The sequence below is a fragment of the Polyodon spathula genome, chromosome 9 (genome assembly GCF_017654505.1).
Source record: "Polyodon spathula isolate WHYD16114869_AA chromosome 9, ASM1765450v1, whole genome shotgun sequence".
Classification (NCBI taxonomy): Eukaryota; Metazoa; Chordata; class Actinopteri; order Acipenseriformes; family Polyodontidae; genus Polyodon; species Polyodon spathula.
Window position 1 is genome coordinate 13,580,179 of NC_054542.1, and position 20,289 is coordinate 13,600,467.

Consider the following 20,289-nt stretch of genomic DNA (forward strand, 5'->3'; position numbering starts at 1 on the left):
CTAATAATTAATTAATTAATTTGTCAATTCATTAAACGAAAGGCTGTACGGACTTTAGTTTGACGCAAACAGACAAACTTCCAAATGTTAGCACCTCCAGTCACTTTTTTTTTAAAGTAACAAAAACACTGCCAAACCTGAAATACTTTAGATGTGTAATGGCTGCTGTATAAGATACTGACTTTAAGTTTAGGGTTTTGGTGTTGGGAGAGGATTATTCATTGTTTTATTAACAATAATATGATATCCAATTACAGGGCAGTGTCTTGACAGGAACATTTGGTGGTACCTTTGTAAGGACAGCATCTTGTTAAACAGTATCTTTTGAAACACCCTTTCATATTATTGGCTGAAGCAGTTTTGAGTGAGGCTGGATTTTCATTGGTTAAAATATTAATGTGTGCTGCCATTGGCTAGAAAGGTTGCAGTGTTTTTGACCCAGTGTGAGATTGACAGTTGGAATTTTGTCTGTCTGTTGAGAAGTTTGCAGGGAAGTTCGTCTGGTTGACTGGAAATTTGCAGGTCAAGCGCCAAGCAAACGCTTCAAATTGAAGTCTGTACAGCCTTTCATATTAATGAATTGACAAATTAATTAATTAATTATTAGATGAATTAACAAATACGTTTATGAATTACTGTATGAATTGATGAATTTATGGACAAATGGACAAATTCATGAATCGACAAACAAATTGACGAATTAATGGCTGGATAGTTTTGGCACAAATGGTGCTCCATAGTTTGGAGTACAAATCTGTGTGACTCTGCATTATGTCCAGCAGGAGGGTGTATATGAACAAAAATATACGTCTACTTTTCTTTATACAGTGAGTCAACACTGCTATATCAGGACACCTCGGGAGAAGTACAACTATCCCAAATAAGAGACTGCCCCAATTAAATGAAAGGCATTTGAGACGACCCCCTTTTTTGTTTCTAAATGAAAAAAACACATCACATTATGATTAAATGTTAAATACATCATTTAAAATACGAGTCAATGTTTTTTTTTATATTCCTAAACAAAATTAATCACTGTTTTATTTTTAAAACTTCTACATAAAACGAAAAATAATGAAATCACATCTTTTCACAAGGCAAGGCACCTGCGATGTTGATATGCCAACTTTCTTTGCAATAGCAGCCTGAGAAACCACAGGAGACTCCAGCTCCTTCATTAGTTCAACGTGGTTTACGCAATTAACGCAAGTAACATCGTAATCATGTACTCACTGAACTATGCTACGCAAACCTGTCTTGCCCTGAAAAGTGCCCCTCTGTTCATGGATGTCTAGTCTCAAGGTTTACTGGTGAAACTCACAGTTCCCTTTCAATTCGAAGATGGCCACCACCACATTAGGTATAGGATATTCCTGCCCTTCAGGTAGGTATTGCTGAGCTCTCTATACCAGAGCTGCCGGTAGGCCCCTTCCTGGGATGATGCACTCGGCCCCACCCACCGAGGGAATAAAACTGTCACTCACAGGAAGTTCCTCCTCTTTTTCCCTCTCAAGATGGTACGGTAAGACCTCTGTTTTGAGCTGAGCGCGTTGATAGAAAAGAGCTTCTCAAGTCTAATCAAGTCGGTTGTATTTCGCTTGCATTCATGCTGAAAGCCAGCTTGCCACTTTCCTGGAATCAATGACTTAAAAAAGGCCAAGACCTTTTTTGCCTTTATGTCTTTCAGTGGCCTCCCCGCTTGCGTGGTAGGTCGCTCTTTATATCTGTCTGTTGTAAGTGAGCGACTGCCTGTGCAGTCATCCGCGAATGATTGTCTATTCTTCCTGAGAGTACACGTGTCCTCCTTGGGGATAGGCTTTACCATATCCCCGCTGTCGAGTGACCCTTCCAGCCGCGCTCTCCTCCACGGGGCTAGGCCTTGCCGCATCCCCACTGTCGAGTAGACCCTGTCGGCTGCGTAGGCCCGCACACCTCTGTGAGTCGGGCCTTGTAAACAAATGGTGCACTCTCTCTCCCTTCTATCTTTCTCTGTGTTTTACTGTTTGCTTTGAAAAAACGTAACCTCACGGCCGGAGCCTGTAGTTTGTTGTTTTCTTGTTACGTGTGTTTTCTGTGTTGCAGAGGAGAATTGAGTTCCCCGGAGCTGTCGCTACCAAGCCAGCAATCACCCAGAGTCCTTCACTGCACAAACACCACGTCTTGCACCATGGAACCCGGAACGGAGCGTGCACTATTTCGTGCACGGAGGACTCGGGACCGACCATCGAACTATTGTTCCATAATTATTATTTTTGGGTTTGCAAGCCCGCCGTGTACCCCTCAATGCCATTGCTGGTAAAGGGGTGGATTATTTTTGTTATTTATTATTAAAATACACAGACTGTTTTTGGGAGAAATACTGCGTGGACATTATTTTTCCAACATCCTGCAGGAGGACAAGCATACCCTCTGCGTGTGGTGCTTGGGCATTCCACATGTCACCATGGCCCTTGAGAGGGACGTGGCATGTAGTATCTGTGAGGCTTTTCAGCCCCGACTGAAAGAGGCCTGTCTAGAAAGAGCCATGAAGGCGAGCTTCGTGTCCTCCACGGCCGGACCGTCAGCAACTTTGGGTGCCCCAGACGACCTGTCTCAGGTCCCCCTGCTGGATATTCCTAGTGCGCAGTCCGCCCGCAGTTGCTCCCCGCAAGTGAGACGGGTGAAGCATTCTAAGAAGACGAGGGACATTATAGACCTCAAGGCCCAGATGGCTCAGGTCCTAGAGTTCCTGGCTAAACAGACGCAAGCAGCCCCTGTCCAGGCCCTGCTGCAGCCTCAATTGCCCCGGGGGGGTGGGAAGGGTCGCCTCAGCTGGTGCATGAGGATACGCTTTCCAAAGCGGCCTCAGGGGATGGAGCTTCTTTATCCTCTGAAATGCAAGTGGGTGAGATCCTTGCTGAGGAAGAGCCTGGCTCTGAGAGTGCCTCAGAAACCAGTACCACCCCGTTGTCCAGCTCGGTCTTGGCACTCATGGGACGTGCTGCAGCTTTCCTGCAGGTCCCCTGGATGCCAGCGGCAGAACCACGCTGGTCCATTTTCCGGAGCCAGGATAGTGTCCACGCACTTTGAAAACGTACGCAGAGCGCTAGGGAGAGGCCGAATGGCAGCACAGCAAACTTGTACACACTTCCTAGAAAGGAAAAGTGCAGATACTTTCTGTGCTATGGATGAATGGGAACATGAAAGTACGCATCCCTTAAGTCCACGGTGGTGAACCAGTTGCCCGGCCGGACGAACTGAAGGATGTGACGGTGTGTCAGCATTTGGAACCTCCTTTCTTTTAAGAACCTGTTGAGAAGCCTCAATATCTCCTCCACAGCTGGCCAAAACCATGTTCTGGTGATAAGGGCGCGTCAAGCAGCACGGCCTTATCCGCATCTGGGACTCTCGCATCAGCCACAGCTGTCTAAGAGCCACGATTAAGCTAGCTAGGCTCCGGTCAAGGGGTTGCCCTTGGAGACCAGAGATCTGCAGCAGTGTACTGGACAGGAGACGCAACTCCATAGCTGTGCAGCCTGTTTTAGCACGCTAAGGCCCGAAGCCGGGTGTACTTCCTCCATGAAATGGACATCAATGAGAATTGAATTATTAAAGTAGAAATATATAGCATTCTTTATGATGCCAGTGTTAATGGTTATAAATACAATACAAAGAAAGACACCATATGGAGAAATAACAGAACCATTGGAAAATGATGGTGTGTCTATCTCTTTATTTCACATTTAGTCATGGGGAGGGCCACTGGTTTCTGTAAAATGAGGCTTCTTTGTTTTAATAATGTTGACCAATAATAATAATCACATTCACACACTAACTGAAGATTTTATTACAACTGAAAATCAATAAAAAAAAAGTATATTAAACAAATTTTCTATATATGTACATATATATGGGAGGAGTGGGAGGAGTCAGTTAGAAAAGCCCTGCAGTCGCCTGCAACAGAGGAGCTGGTGCTGTGTCCAGAGCGAGAGGAGAAGTCCTTCCCAGAGCGGAGCTAGTGCCAACGGGCTTCAGACAAGGGGGAGGAGGTGAGATCTGTACTGCCACCACAGCCTCAACCTCCACCCCTGAGAGCACATCCACCACAAAACACTGCGGTCCAGCAATCTTTGCTCTTGGACACCTGGTCAGAGTCAGGTACTGGGCACAGTCTCTCACCTGGTCCCCTGCTCCGATCACCCTGAAGCCCTAGACATTGTGGCATGATCGCTAGATGTCGCTTGGGCTTCCCCTGCCTGTTGCTGAACTCCCCCTGGCATCTCAAACATTGCTACACTGTGGCCAAGCCTCAAGCCTCTGCCTGCTGCTGCTCCAGACAGCTCACCAGCCTGCACAGGTCACCATCCCTTCACTGAAGAATCGGAGGAATCAACCCATCCTAAAGCCCATCTCAAGGATCGGGAGAAGATGGGACTATATGGACTTGAGGGTGGGTGGTTATGTTTTAGGGGGAGGTGACCTTGGAACAACCGATCAGTGTTGCACACTTGGCGTCGGCGCTTATTCTTTCAAATTCTCTGTGTTGGGTCGTGATTTGGAAGGGAAAAGAACCTGAGCGAGCCTGTGTGGCTAAAAATGTTGCTCCCGTGACCAACTCAGGACTGCGTTGCGTCTCCCAGTTTGGGAACCCCTGATTTAGAAGACAGATCTCAAACCCCAGTGCACTAGATCGGCCCTTTTGAAAAGCTTTGAAACATACTTTAAAGTTCAAAGTGTAAAAAGTTGTCCGGATGTTAACAATGAAAAAAAAATTACAGGTATGTTATTTAAACAGCAACAAATGGGGATTTATAGAGCTATATTTTTCAGAACCCCGCCCTTAAGTTCAAACCACGGTACTTGTCAAAACGAAGAGGTCTGATAAGCATGTTTGCATTTTGAAAATCATGGAGTATATACTGTATTGTAAGTACCTTTACATCATTTTTGCCTCATACGTAAACATACAATATTTTGATATAATTCTTTGGGGACTGTTTTTTATTCTTGTTTAGTTTTTAATATTTTTTTTTCATCACAATTTGTGAGTACTCTTATAAAGTAGCAGTCATACCCTTATAAAAGTTTACCAATAAAAGCATAACAAAATGTAATGAAGCAGAGTGGAATCTTGGTAAGCACAGGTCCATATTGTAAAGCATGTTAGAAAACATGGTAAAACATGGTAAACTATGTTAAATGCATAATATAACCATAGAAAAGCAAGGGAAAACCACAAAACAACCACGCAAAATGACTGTGGTAAACTTTTATAACAACCTACAGCTATGGCCAAATGTTTTATATCACCTAGAATTTTAGGATTGAGACATAATTAAAAAATAATAATATATGAACATAATTTAGATCTTTTATTTAACATAATGTAGTCAGATAAATTACAAAATGTCTACCAAAAGCCATAATAGAAGTAAGTTATTTCATGTTAGATTTCAATTTACGAAGCTACATTAATTAATTCTATAGGGTGATGCAAAACTGGGTAGATTGTAAAGAAATATAAACATTTCAGTTTTTGAACACTAGAATCACTACAGAATATGTAGTAATCTTGTTTTTGTCATTTTAATTATTAAAAAATAATACATATTGTAATTTGGGCCTGAAATTACAAAATGAAATGATCACAATTTTAGGTGAAATGATCTGTGGTGGTATCATTTATCACACAAAGTGAGGAAGACCAGTTATTGGAACCCAAAGACACATAGTAGGAGCGCATCGCTGATCTGCTGAAAAAAAAAAAAAAATGGAGAGAGGTTGGGTACATTAAAGACCGAAGGCCTTCCTATTTATACAAACAAGCATATATTACAAGCAGTGGCAATCAAGCAAATTTCCCTGTTGTAGAGGCAACAGTTGAGTCTTCAATTCGTGCCCATCTAATCCTTGCCACCTTTTTCTGATGCGGCCAATCACGTGGTGGATTTGTATTCTGTGCTGTTGTCCAATTTCACATTTTGCACCCTAAGACCATCCAAATTTATCTATCTACAAAATGAAGGGTAAATCCTTTGTGAATGTTCCAAAATACGGTAAAACATGTATTAAGCATTATTATAGGAATGCCAAGTAAGGGGTTGCATTTCTTAAGGTATTAAAAAGGTAGGTGTGGGTGGTATCGAAGTTTGCAATAAGAGGGGCCAAAACACTGTACCTTATAAGAATCTTCAATATTATATCTTTATTTACCAGTAGATGGCGGTAATGCACTGTCAAAAGTATAATAAAGAAAGCAGCAAGTAGGAACGGTCCCACATGGAATATTTGATGTGGATTAAATACATATTGAAGTATAATTAAGCACATAGTAACCTTGTGGTCTTTCTTTTTATGAAGGAGACTGCATAGTCATAATTATTTATTTCTATTGCTTGGAGGATGTAGGTAGGGCATTCTCAGGTACGATATTTTGGTTGGGATATAAGTCATTTAAACAAATATAAATGCTCCTGCTGTTGTTAATCACTGGAGGTTAAATCTTCAGGCTCAGTCTGGTGGTCTTGTTATAGTGATAACATTTTACAGGAAACACCTATTGAGCTAACAATTGCAACTTGGGCTTATAAGGTAGCAACATTCTGATTTCCTTTACATGAGAGTAGGTGTTAAAAATTCAGCTGATATTGGACTCGGCTCTGGCCAAGACAAGCACCCATTAAGACATAGCTTATTTTACGGTAAATTAATCTGATCCATCTGTGTTTCCTTCCATGATTTAGCCATCATTCTGCCTGGTGTTGATGGCTGAAGTGTAATACTGGCTCCAGGGATCAGTCTATTTTGCCTCTGTGGCACATCAGCACACACCACAACTGCAATGCTGGCTCCAGGGATCAACCACAGTGCAGCCTCCCTAGCGTATCAGCATGACAACCATCTGGACCGAGCTGAGTATGGTACTTCTCTGGAGTCTTCAAGTGAGCACCTTCCATCCCTGTTTCGTCGACTAGCCCACGACACCTTAACAGTGATTCTGGCATCCCAGCATCACACCCCTCCCTCCTCCACTGAGCTAAGCCCAGCTTACTTACCTTCCTTTATTTCAACATTGCTAATCTATACTGTGCTTGAGGTCCCCAACCAGAATCTTTGTCTCAGCCAGATCCAGATGCTGCTCTTCTCTGCTGCTTCATATAAGTTCTTCACCGTGCATCGCAACTCTTGACCACTGAATCTGGTTGTGGAGTGTGCCACAAATCCTCAACAACCCACCTCCACTGGGTAAACCTGGACTCTCCGTCCTCGCTGTTCTGCTTCAGCAGCTGGATGAATGGGCCGAAGTTTCTTCCTTTCATACGCCTCATCAACAGCATCCTCCCATGGCACTATTAACTCTACCAGGTGAACAAGGCTTGCTGATTTAGACAATATCAGGTCCAACATCTGCCAGGATTTTCCAGTCTCTAGCAGCTTCCAGTTGTCCTAGATGAGTTTTGGTTTTAATACCTTTTCTTGGCAGTGGTTCCCCTGGACAGCAGAACGTTGTTCTTCCTGTCTCATTGTGACAAAAATACAATGAACCTTAGTTGTAAATCTCTCTCCCGACCTGTGAGGGTATGTGAACAGGATGACTCTGCAGGGGTGACATCAGACCAGAAACACACTCCACAACAAGGAGAGGCGGATGAATACAGACGCTATGACGGTCAGTATATTTATTAAATAATCAAACAAAAGATTTGAACAAATAAGACACACACAACAAAGGGCGCGTTAGCTAAACAAACAAATAATTCTCAATAATAAGTATTGTGCTGGTTTCAGAATCAGCGCCTTTAGCAATTGTTACCTCCTGTCTCCACGCTTGTTCATCACTGAACTCAACCCCTAAGCGCAGACAGCTGCAGCCTTTTATAATTTGTGACCAAAGGATTAAACTAGCTATTAATTATTGAATTATCCCTTGGTCACATTCTGCACGAGTTTAAATAAAGATGCGTGACCGTCAGCTAGCTAAACAATCAGTAGCCAGTCAATCACGCATCGCCACGAGGTTTCCAAAAATAAAAATAACCTGGCGGACGGCGTCTCTCTTGTCCGGACAAACAATGCATAATAATAATAATAAATAATAATAATAATAATAATAATAATAATAATATCGGACGGCTTTCGCCCTCGCATTAACACAAATCATAACAATAATAAACAAAGGGGCAGGTCACTCCGCCACAGGTTTTTTGGGGCTGGCGTGACAGTTCTTTCCCCGGGGTGGGAAGTTGGTCAGTCTGGAAAAAGGCGAGACTCCGTTGCAGGAACGTATTGACCTGAAGGGAAACAATGTAGCAGCCGCAGTTTGAAAAGGCAGCTGCAGCCGTTTACCAAGGGGCCATGTGTGAGAGCAGATAAGGCGGACGGAGAATCGTAATATCTTCCTTCGCGTTGGTTTGTAGTGATTAAAGCCAGAAGGACAGTAAAAGTGTGTATTGAAAACCGTTAATGTTGTGTTTTTGTTTTTTTTTGTAACTTTCTCATCTTGTCTTGCACGTTACAAGCAGTTAACACGGTTCAAGAGCTGTCGCCAGGGGCCAGCACGAAACCGTACCACACTGCACCTTTTTTACAAATATAAACTGTATTTGCACCATTAGCTCTAATTCACTCATTAACGGACTTGTGCATGTGTTTTGTGTTTTGTATGGGTGTATAGTAATAACAGGATGATTATTTGCGGGGTAACACAGGGATTATACATTAAGTAAAATACTCTGCTGTATTACATCCATTATTATTTACTGTTTGTTTTGCCATTAGGCACTGGATTTAAAAATAAATAAAACAAACCTTTGCACCTGGATTACAATTGTCCACCTGTTCTTTAATCACCTGTACCAGCCTGCAATCAACCACTTTGCCACAAGTGGTTTAGAAGTGGGATTATGGGTCATACACCACTTTCAGCACTGCTGCAGGTGCAAGACAGCAGACAGGAGGCACAACCTGACTCAAACGGAGTGTTACTGCATTTGTGGAGGGACTCGTACAAGGTCCTTGCCAGTCGCACAGTTAGTGAAAGCCGCTTTAAAATGTACATTGTAATGTAATACTGTAGAACAGGATTTTTTTTGCGGCAGTGACCTTCAAGGTCCATTTTTGCTGCAATAAATGTTTGCACTTCTTTTTCTTTTAATATACGGCACATGTATTTTGCAGATTTTTAATAAACGCGAAAATAATAAACATTTATTGCTTGTGAATTTTTTTTTATTTTACATACTTACTGTGCAGAAATTGTGTTTTATAAAGAAACACACACACACACACACACACACACACACACACACACACAGTGCCTATAGAAAGTCTACACCCCCTTTCTAAATTTTCACCTTTTGTTGCCTTATAGCCTGGAATTAAAATGCATTTATATATATATATATATATATATATATATATATATATATATATGTATATATATATATATATATATATATATATATATATATATATGTGTGTGTGTGTGTGTGTGTGTATATAATTATCTACACATCCTATACCACAACTTCCAAGTGAAAAAAATATTCTAGAAATTGGTGAAAATTTGTTAAAAATAAAAACTGAAATAGCTTGGTTGGATAAGTGGCCTCCACCTGTGTTAAATTGTAGTGATTCACAAGATTTCAGGATAAATTCAGCAGTTCCTGTAGGTTGCTGGGTAGTGCATTTCAAAGCAAAGACTCAACCATGAGCACCAAGATGCTTTCAAAAGAACTCCAGGACAAAGTAGTTGAAATGCACAGATCAGGGGACGGGTATAAAAAAATATCAAAGGCCTTGACTATCCCTTGGAGCACTGCGAAGACGATTATTAAGAAGTGGAAGGTGTATGGCACTACCAAGACCCTGCCTAGATCAGGCCGTCCCTCCAAACTGGATAACTGAGCAAGAAGGAGACTGATCAGAGAGGCTACCAAGAGGCCAATGGCAAGAGCTACAGGCTTTTATGGCCAAGACTGGTCAAAGTGTGCATGTGACAACAATATCCCAAGCACTCCACAAATCTGGCCTGTATGGTAGGGAGGCAGAAAGGAAGCCATTACTCAAGAAAGCCAACCTTGAATCCCATTTGAAGTATGCAAAAAAAACACTCAGGAGATTCGTAGCCATGTGGCAAAACGTTTTGTGGTCTGACGAAACTAAAATGGAACTTTTTGGCCTAAATGCAAAGCATTATGTTTAGCGCAAACCCAACACAGTCCATCACCCAAAGAACACCATCCCTACTGTGTAGCATGGTGGTGGCAGCATCATGTTATGGGGATGTTTCAAATCGGCAAGGACTGGGGCACTTGTCGAGATAGGAGCAAAGAAAAGCGAAATCCTTGAGGAAAACCTGCTGCCCTCTGTAAGAAAGGTGAAACTGGGACAGAAGTTCACCTTTCAGCATGACTATGACCCAAAGCACACAGCCAAAGCTACACTGGAGTGGCTAAGGAACAAAAAGGTAAATGTCCTTGAGTGGCCCAGTCAGAGCCCTGATCTAAATCTGATTGAAAATTTGTGGATTGAAGATTGCTGTCCATCAATGCTCCCTAAGGAACTTGACAGAGCTTGAACAGTTTTGTAAAGAAGAATGGCCAAATATTGCAAATCTAGGTGTGCAAAATTGGTAGAGACCTATCCCATCAGACTCACAGCTGTAATTGATGCCAATGGTGCTTCCACCAAGTATTAACTCAGGGGGGTGGAGACCTATCCAATTATGATCTTTCAGTTTTGTATTTTTAATATATATTTTTTTTCTCAATAAAAACTTTTTTCCCCTTAACAGTGTGGAGTATGGTGTGTAGATAAGTGGAAAAATATCCTCATTAAATGCATGAAACTCTTGAGGCACTGACTCAACAAAATGTGAAAAAAGTTCAAGGGGGTGTAGACTTTCTATAGGCACCATATATGTGTGCATGTGTGTGTGTGTGTGTGTGTGTGTGTGTGTATATATATCTTGAAAAGGGTCAGACATCATCACTTAATACTCCACCTGTAAAAGTTTAGCTTTGAAAGTTAATTTATAATGAATTTACTAAGTCAGCCATTCACAAACATACCCATTCTGTTGCTCAATGGCCTATAGGGTTACATGTTTGAATTTCCCGTTCCTTTTAAGAAGTTTCCTTTAAGGAAATCCCTGCTAAATGAGCCAAAGCCACATCACCAGAGCATGAACTCCTAATGCATTGTTGACCCTCCTTGAGGTGGGGAACAAGAAAAAGATCCTCCTTCAAGCTAAAGGTGCTTTGGTCAGAATGAAGCAAAAGAATGTGATGTGTTTTTTTTTCTTACCTGTGTTTTTGTTTTTAAAGCAAAACTCACCCCTCTTTTGCGTGTACAGCTTATAGTTCACAGCAGGATGCACAAGTTCTTCTCAGTACACATCAAACTCCACCCAGACTCGCAGTCTGCCTCAAAGGCAAGATTGTTCAGCAGTGTTGAGGTAAAATTGAATTTTCATTGAACAACCTACTCCCAACTCTTTCCAATGCTATAATTAGATAGCATGTTTTTCTGCTAGTGTAGAGGTAAAGTGTATATGCCATGAAGTCTTTAATTACTCATTCTTAAAAAAAATGTAATATACCGATATTCTTTATTTGTTATGTCCTTGTAGTTGAAAAAGTGAGTTAAAATGAGGTAATTGTAGTGGATATCATTCTAGTGTTATTTTGTATTTTCAACTGTGAGTATTTTGACAAGTATAAGACTTTCTTTTTACTTATGTTGGCAAAGTCAAGAGACAGTCTAGGGCAGGGGTGTCAAGCTCCAGGCCACAGCGTCTTCTGGTTTTCATTCCAACTTAAGCTCTCCGTTAACATAATTGATCTGATTATTTTTCACTACCTATGAAACATTTTGTTAAATGTGTCCAGTTAATCAAATAATTAGACCAGTTAAGTAATTGAGAGCTCAGGTGGAACGAAAACCAGAGGACACTCCGGTCCTCCAGGAACTGAGTTTGACACCCCTGGTCTAGTAGAACGCTACGTACAAAAGTCCCCTTTAAAATGTACGATAAATAAAGTACCACGGTACATTTGTACCGTAATTTAGGCATTTTTTGTTTACCATGCTTTCCCTATAATAATATAAAATCACTTTTACACCTATTAAAGGGAGTATTTACAGTCAAATATATTTCAAAATATTTCATCTTCAGAATATTTTTTTTACATTAATAATTTCATAATCATATAATAAAAATGTAATCTAATAACAATGACAAAACTCTTATCTTGGGTCTTGCTACATCAAAACATAGCTTTTAATATATATTTTTTATCAATCAGCTAGATCTACCTAATCTAGTTATGAAGATGAAATCCAGTACATGTACTACATCTGTTAAAATAAGTATCCTCTTGGATTAATGCTAGTCTTAAGTATTACACTATGTAACACAATTTTTGTTCCTGGGTAGTAAGTGTTATTTCCTAATTGCTTATGCCTCAAAAGTATAGAAAATGGCTATTATTCCCCACAAACTTTGCTTTTGTGACCAGGACAGTGATATTTCAAAATATCACTATTTCCAATGGGAAAACGGGCAAATGTGTGTCTTTTCGTTCACATAAAAAGTCAGAAAAAAACAACATATGAATCCAAATTAACATGTATTTATACTAAAGTAATACAAAATGACTACAAAAGATTTAGAAGTGAGTAGTTTTTCGAGATTTACGATTATACTGTAAATACAGTATAATCCACTATTGTACATGGTGCAGAAGTAACCCTGACACATAAATTTAAACATAATCCTCTTGTTAGTTGTGCATGTGATATGTGCCAAAGCAAGTCATGAGTGACTGGGTCCAGACTTTATCCGGCCTGCAGTCATTTGGCTAAACACTGTAGAATCTTATTTGAATGCAATGATTCTACAGGAGTTTCTTTCTCTCATTTAAATGTAAACCCAAAAGATATTAAGAGGATTGAATGCATGAGTTGTGAAGGAGGTCACTTAGTGAAATGGGCACATCTAGGTAAATTGTAGTGTGTAGAAGGTGTCCCAGCTAAACGTGTCCAAGCATCTTGTAGGTACGAAGTGAGGAAGATGGCATCTCACACCTGTGATGCCAAACTTTGGATAAAGAGACCTGTGATTGTATTTTCGGAACCAACTAGAGCTGAACCCAGCACAGAAGTTGAATCCTGCTGGGAACGTGGGATATGATGGACATGGACTAGGCAATTTCAAATATGGAATGAACTTTAATATAAAAATGAAGTGTTGGAGGCTTTTTGGAAGGAGGGATAAAGAGGGAGTACCCTTGTACGACTAGTAGATGGCTCTCTTTTCCATGAAATAGGTCAGTCTACACATGTTTTGTCAGTCTACACAAGTACTTAGTAAAATGGGAATTTCTAAGAAAATATATAATGAACGATTTACCACTTGTATATCTTATCTTTAGAAAGCATGACGCTAGATAAAAAGCATCACTCCAGCTAAAAAGTGAATGTTAATTTACAAATTTATGTTCCAACAAAATAAGATAAGAAAGGAATTTTTTACCACAATAAATTAATATTAATTCTTGAACAACCAAAGTCTTAAGAAAAAACCTGTCTCTGCTGGATTTTGTATGAACAAAAAACAGGGTCAAGCCTAGTTCAGTCATTATAAAAATATAAGAGTCAAATGCAGTTATATTAGTTGATGTTTGGATTTAAATCTTAAAGGGAATCACCAAAGAAATAAAGCGATAATATAAATTCTAGGAGCAACTGTTAAACTGTAGTAAATTAATTGAAACATTATCTTATAATGAAACAGGTTCAGTGCTAATTGATACTGTTTATGGTTCATAATAGTTAAAGAATAGTAATTAGACACAAAGGTTTGATAAATTAATAAAATAAATGATTAACTCCTTTTTTAGACAGCATGATATTTGAAACCAAAAATAATTATTTGATTTCATAAGATTAATAATATGTTTTAAGTATTTGCTATAATAGAAAACATATTATTTAAAACTGACAAGTATTATTGCTTGTTCATGACTTTAGTGATAAGAAAATTAAAAGCTGGAGCAGTATTCGATTTAATTGAATGGGAAAATGATACAGTTTTCTTTCTCCTTCTATTGAACAACAAGATCTCTAGACATTATGATATCCATTGAATTATAGAATATAAAAGGCGTTGTGTTGTGTTTTTGTGTTAAGTTTGTAATGATATACTATAATGTACCTTGTTGTTAATCCACTATACTATTGTCTAATGATGGTAAATGGAGTCCTTATAATGTGGTTCTTTGAAACTGCTGCATTGAAAAAGGGGGCCTCTCTCCTTATCCAAAAAGGAGGAATGTCCTTGGGCTCCACTTCAGCAAAGCTGCAAGTCTTATAGATTTGGAAATTTAGGGTTTATGGAGTTAGTGGTTTAGCACAGATAAGAATATATCTAGAAATACTATGCAAGAATTGTGGCTTAACAGACATTCATAGGTCATAAATCTAAAGAGTGTTTGCACAGACTCTGGCTTTGTAAAAAGCAAGAAACTGTGGAAAACTGCTTGGAATAGCACATTCAAAAGTCAGGTACAGATCAGAGCCTGGTTAGTACAGTTTTTAAGGGATAAATAATTCTGATGAAAACTATTACCACTTAAACTTAGTGAAACTAATTGACTTAAACAATCTTTTGTCAAATACTCTGTTAGACATTGGTATATGGAATTAAAACTGACTCATTAATAAAATGATGGCACAATATGAGGTTAAAAGAAACACGTACCTTTAATTTAGTAAAATATAAATAATTTGAAGATGATGTCACATATTAAGAACATCTCTCATATATAACACATATAGAAATAATGTTTTGCATGCACATAAAACAATAGTGTTTTTATATTATATTATAAACCAAGATCCTGGGAACATTGGTTCACTTAACTTTTCAGATAAAGGAGGGGCTCGGAGGAAAACAAGGAATGAGTTGAAACAAATGTGAAGTTTTGAATTTATTTTAGTACATGACACCTATTAATTCTGAAAAGTTAGTCCGGATCTTTTGAAAAACTATTATTTGTAAAATGGATAAGAACTGTCTCACTGATTAACGATTGGATTTAATTGAAGTGTCCCATGTATTCCAATGGGATGAAAAACCTATATAACTCCTAGGTAAATTACATACACCACCACACTTATCACAGACAGGGTAAGGTGGTCCATCTTCTGCAAACCAAAACACAATTGAGCTGAATGAACTCAGTTTAATTTGCCTGGTGAAGACAGTCCTATCCTTTTATGATCTATATTCAAGGGTAAGCATTAATCAATTATTATTTAATCTCACATGTATTGCATGTATTGCTATAAGGGACTCACGCTATGTTTTAGAAATAAGAGAATGATTTGTTAAATGTGCTGAAATATACCACTGGGTACTTTAAGTGACATGTTCTTGGCCTGCTTGTCGGCCTTGAATACATACATATATACATGTATTAAAGTGTTAATGTTAATATCTGTTAAGACTCTGGACTGCCCAGTGTGTCTGTCAGCTGGGGATACGAAGTAGCCTGTAACTACTCTATCCAATATTTAACCGCTAATAAACCGAACGAGTACTAATCATACTCTGATTCGTAAAAAACTTTAAATACATGAGTCTGTCAATTTCTTGGGTGCTATATTAGTCATCTGTATATATTGCGGGTCCAGTGCACAAACAATACCCCACTAGGAGTAATATCATCTCTGTCCTCCTAACGTCTCCCCTGAGATAAGAGTATATGCTGAGTGAAATGGAAAGAGTATGTAAAGAAATCTGAACCCATGGATTTCGTGACACAGATCTTGGTTTCAGTTTTTCCAATAGGTTTCAATTTGTTAAAGTTGAGGAAGAAGCCTCTATTTACATGTAGTGTCCCACAGTGTTATGTTTTTGGCTGGATTTTGTTGTCCTTGTATATGCTACCATTGGGCTCTATTGTTTGTAGACATATGATACATTTTCAGTTATGCTGATTATACTTAATTATATTTATCTCTGAAACCGCAGCTGAAAATATTCTGACTACCTGACATTAAGCATTGGATGTCATTTTTTATGTTAAACAGAGAAGATGCCTTTGGAATCAGAGAATCAGCAAAATAATATATCCATCTCATTTCACATTTGGTAGTTTCTCCTCTGAGTTAAAGGCAGAAATTAGAGATTTGGGTGTCATTTTTTATCTAGATCTTTCATTGAAGTCACACATTAGGAATGTAACTAAGGGACTTTTTTTCATTTAAGGGATATTGCCAAACTGTGAAGTTCTCTTTCTCTGCTGAGAGACTCAGATGCTTTTATAACATCTAGGATTGCAATGCTCTTTTCTCCGGTATTTCAAGTCGTGTTATACAGTATCTCAATTGCAGCTTGTGCAAAATTCTGCTGCAAGAGTTTCAGCAAGAGCAAAGAAACATGAACACATTACCTGTGTTAGCAGTCAACACTGGCTTCATGCATGGTTCAGGATTGATTTTAAGGTCCTGCTTTTAACTTATAGAGCTTTAAATTGCCTTCCTGTCATGTAGCTAAAATATATGAGGAGCCTATATGTCCCAAGTCATTTCCTTAGATCACAGGATGAAAGTTTGCTCAGTATTTCATGGATACAGAATGAAGACAGGTTGCAGAGTGTTCAGCTTTAGAGCCCCTAAGTTGTGGAATGATCTGTTGCGATTTGTAAGGCACCATCTCTTGCTGCTTTTTATAATTTAACATATGTATTTTAAAGGGATTGATGCTTGATTCAGTTTATCAATAGAAAGCAATAGATGAACAAGGCTTGTCAGTTACCATATAATTTTCAGGGAGAGACGATTAGAAGAAGCTGATCAATCTGGCACATTCAACAGTTTGACCTGAAAATAAATCTCTTTTTGGTGAAAACTAAATAAGATTGTGACAATATACATTACTTAGCAACAAATGTACTTTAGATGTTTTATGAATTTTGCATACTTAATTATATGCCTTTTGCAATGGAAATACTCAATATTGGGAAGTGGGGAATTGGAAAGAATATATTTTATTATTTGGGGGTTAGACATTTGTTCTACCAAGTTTCCAAATGTCTTTAGCAGTTCTGTAGTAAAGACCCTTCTTGCTGAGAAGGGAGGAGCAGGTAGTTGCAGTATAGTTCTTAGTGAGTGCCACTCTGGTCTGAAAAGGCTGACCATAAAGATTAGAGGTCTTACTGAGTAGGTGAATAGTTCATCCATATTAGCCTTGTCAAAGTATCCAATGGATTCCATACCAAAATATTTAAAATGTACAGATAGGTATACAGTGCCATGAAAAAGGTTTTGCCCCCTGTCTGATTTTCTGCATTTTTGCATATTTCTTACACTGAATATTATCAGATCTTCAACCAAAATCTAATATTAGATAAAAGGGACCCTGAGTGAACAAATAACACAAAATTGTGATACTTATTTCATTCATTTATTAAAGAAAGTTATGCAACACCCAATGCCCCCGTGTGAAAAAGTAATCGCCCCTTAGACTCAATAACTAGTTACGCCACCTTTAGCAGCAATAACTGCAACCAAATGCTTCCTGTAGTTATTGATCAGTCTCTCACAGTGCCGTGGAGGAATTTTGGCCCACTCCTTCATGCAGAACTGCTTCAACTCAGTGACTGTTGTGGGTTTTCAAGCATAAACTGCTTGTTTCAGGTCCTGCCACAACATTTCAATGGGGTTTAGGTCTGGACTTTGACTAGGCCATTCCAAAACTTTAAATTTCTTGTTCTTCAACCACTCTGATGTAGACTTGCTTGTTTGTTTTGGATCATTGTCTTGCTGCATGATGGCTAGACATTCTCCTGTAGAATTCTCTGATACAGAGCAGAATTCATGGTTCCCTCAATGATGGCAAGTCGTCCAGGTCCTGATGCAGCAAAGCATCCCCAAATCATGACACTACCACCACCATGCTTGACCGTTGGTATGAGATTCTTACTGTGGAATGCAGTGTTTGGTTTTCTCCAGACATAATGGGGCCCATGTTGGCCAAAAAATTTCACTTTTGACTCATCTGTCCATAGAACATTGTTCCAGAACTCTTGAGGATCATCCAGGTGCTTTTTGGCAAACTTGAGAGGAGCATTCATGTTCTTCTTAGTGAGCAGTGGTTTCCGCCTTGCTACTCTGCCATGAATCCCATTTTTGCCCAGTGTCTTTCTGACAGTGTAGTCATGAACACTGACCTTAGCCGAGGTTAAGAGAGGCCTGCAGATCTCTGGATGTTGTTCTAGTGTACTTTGTGACTTCCTGGTCGATTTTACGCCTTGCTCTTGGTGAGATTTTGGCCGGACGACTCCTGGGAAGATTCACTACTGTCCCAATCTTTCTCCATTTGGACAATATGGCTCTCACTGTGGTTTAGTGGAGACCCAGAGACTTAGAAATGGCTTTATAACCTTTTCCAGACTGATAGGCATCTACAACTTTTTTTCTGGAGGTCTTTAGGAATTTCTTTTGATCGTGGCATGATGTGCCTCTAGAACCTGTGTGCTGACAACTTCACTCTGATGGTAAGGGCCAAAGTTAGTCAGATTTATATTGGGGAGGGCTGGCCCAAATCAGGCCTGATTGTTAACCAAAGTATTCAAACAGAAGACCCTAACTATCCCTTAATTGGGTTGAGTTAACTAGGGGGGCAATAACTTTTTCACACCTGAAGATTGCATGTTTGATTACCTTGCACACCAAACAAATAAAAGAAGCACAAACTTTGGTGTCATTTTTTTCTCTCAGACTCCCTCTATATTTTACTACAACCCATAAAAAGATCTGATCAAATTCCATGTGAAAAATGTGCAAAAATGCAGAAAATCAGACAGGGGGCAAATACTTTTTCACAGCACTGTACAATTAACAGCAATATTGATATTTACTGAAGATGTGATATCTACTAAAAAGGACATGTTGAAAATGGGGTAGACAGAGATGTTTATATAACATTTATTGGGCTGACCCCCTCATTCTAACTTGGCAGAACATATAAAATTTTGTCAATACATATTACATAAAAAGGAGCCAGACAACAATTACTGTAAATAGTGTGTAGTGCCACCATTGAGGGATACTTGACTTACCAACAGTCTGTTCTCCAGAATGGTCCATAGAATCTTCTCTTTTTATACTGTTACTTGTGAAACAGCAGTGATTATTGCACTTTTAGATGTCATTTCTGCAGTCCTGGCTACACACTGCCAACCACACCAAATTCTCGATGTATGGCAGATGCTGTCTTGCCCATGGTGACTGAATTAATGCAGATTTGATATATTTCAGAGTACATGTCAGGAATGTATAACAAATTAAGCATTCACATAAAGAACAGACTATTTGCACAAAATTGAGAGCTACATATTACAGACATTTATAATTGCTTTTTCTAACGTGCAACATATATTGGGACAAATATTCAAAGGTCTTGCAAATATTCTCATCTTTCTTTCAACTCTGCTTGCGATGCAAATGTTTTGAGTAAAAACGCAAGTGAGCGAAATCTAAAATAGTTTCGGAGAAACTGCGATCATCGCAGCGCTGCGTAAATGAATCAATTAACATGAATTAACACAGGAAATCAACCGTAACATTCTCGAGGTATATAACCATCGCAACTTTTTGCAAAATGAAGATGCATTATTTGGTCTTGACGGGGCATAGTCCCGGCACATCTTCAGCTATGAAAGTTAAAAATGTCATTAAATGTTTTGCTCTCAAATGTGATTTATTACAATTCTCAACACAGTTTGATCCATTCTGCAAGTTCTTGCGTGCGCTAAACAGAGATAGTCCACTGCCAGGGACATATAATTACTTTAACATTTACGTGCCATAAAGATGACACTGGCTGCGAAAGAAGGACTCCGACTCTATTGTTGTTTTTTATACACAAATGAAATAAGCTTACTTGATTTGAAAAATGTCTTAAATGATACAAGCAAATTCCTACACTACTTGGTTTAATTGAATGAGTAGTGCACAACAAGCTTCAATATGAAAGCTAAACATTAATTTCAATAAACATGTTTCATCATGGAAACCGGTCAGCAGTTATCAAGCCACCTCTTTGGGCGTGTCTGTTAGCTGGCTGTAAGGCTAAAACTAACATTGTTTTATTTTGCTAATCAGTTGTCTCTAGCGACCTACCAGCTTGGCTTGTGTTTAGCTCTTTGCAGTAGGCAGGCAGAAAATACTGATTTTTATAAGTATAATTGAATCCTTGTTGTTAATGCAACTTTAGCTGGTTTGAAGGAATTAATTTTA